Source organism: Arachis ipaensis, chromosome B06 (assembly GCF_000816755.2).
Source record: "Arachis ipaensis cultivar K30076 chromosome B06, Araip1.1, whole genome shotgun sequence".
NCBI classification, from domain to species: Eukaryota; Viridiplantae; Streptophyta; class Magnoliopsida; order Fabales; family Fabaceae; genus Arachis; species Arachis ipaensis.
In genome coordinates this window covers 110,853,535-110,855,265 of record NC_029790.2, presented here as the reverse complement: position 1 = coordinate 110,855,265, position 1,731 = coordinate 110,853,535, and positions in this window count along the sequence as shown.

Sequence of the window (1,731 nt, the reverse complement as noted above, 5' to 3'; positions counted from 1 at the left end):
GTATAATGTTCTTTTTTTTTTCCCAAAAATTTATATATTAGCCATTCTATAAATATGAGTAAAAATCTTGAATTTATAACGTAATTTATTCTATTAAAATTTACTATTATTTTACTTGATTTGGTAATTTTTCTAAGAGTAATATATCATTTTTGTTTCTAATATTTTTGTCCTATTTAAGTTTTTAATGTTTTAAAATTATCTCAATTTTATTCCACTCTCAATTTTGTTAACAGATCACTAACAACGTAACAACATTGAGACACTTTTGAAAAATTAGAGACATAAATAAAACGACGTTAAGGACAAAATTTACCCTAAACAATACTTTACTCTATAATATTTTATTATTGGTTTCAATATAAAGTATATATTTTAGTTATAAAATATGAATTTGAATTGAGTTGAATCATCTGAAGCATAACCTATACATAATTCGAAAGTTACATCAAATAAAAATTAGGGTAAAGTACTAAATTGATCCTTAAGTTTGGGCGTAATTCTGTTTTGGTCCTTAAGGTTTAAGTGTTCTATTTGAATCCAAAAAAGTTTCATTTAGCATCAATTTAGTCCCACAGTGAAGTCAAAATTAAATAATTAACAAAATGTCTTACATAACAATAGTTCAAGAACAAAATCAATAATATGGAGAACAAGTACAAGCTCTAGAGGCACAAAATCAACCATTGATGCATCAATACATTTATTTATCATTTTCTTTAGTTTTATAGAAAATATTTTATTTATATTATAAAAAATAATAAATAAATGTATTGATGTATCAATGATTGATTTTATGCCTCTGGAACTTGTACTTGTTTTCCAGATTATTGATTTTGTTCTTGTACCGTTGTTATGTAGGACATTTTGTTAATTATTTAATTTTGACTTCACTGTGGGACTAAATTGATGCTAAATGAAACTTTTTTGGATTCAAATAGAACACTTTAAACCTTAAGGACCAAAATAGAATTACGCCCAAACCTAGGGGACCAATTTAGTACTTTACCCTAAAAATTACAAATATAAACCTTACAAAAAAAAGTTATTTCAAAATACAAAATTATTATCATTTAAGTAAATAGTTATTTTGCATTTTGAATTTTAATATATGTATATATATGTTTCATACATACATATGAATTTTCACCATTCTTGTCAATTTTCAATGCTTTTTATATAAGTAGATCATTATTTTTACATATAAATATTCATAATATTGACAAATAAAAAAAAGTTAAAAAAAAAAACTGATTTTATGGACATGAAAAGTAAATTTGAATTGACAGAGCTATTCGAATTCTTAAAAACATATCCTAAACTTTTACTTTACCCTTTACTTATCCTAGCCTACTTCATTCTCAATTCCCAACCTTTTACCTTCCCTACTGCCGCTCAAATCCTCAATTCTTTACTACCAGTCCACCATCCAAATCTTTAGTTCTTTACTCATCCAATTCTTATCCCTAAGTACAACCATGGCCACCGCTGCCACCAGCCCACCACCACCACCAACACAGTATATCAGTGTTTTAGAAACTTAATACTAAGTGAACCAAAATCAACCCAAATCATATGCAGCATATTGAACTAAAACAAATTCCTTCGTTCAGTCGTTCCACAGTAAACAAGAATGTGAAAATTCGGAGGGCGAGAAATGAGCACAGTCAAGTGCATGTATTTTTGTTCTGTAGCTTAGTAATAACTATTTAATTTTAGCAACTTTTTAAT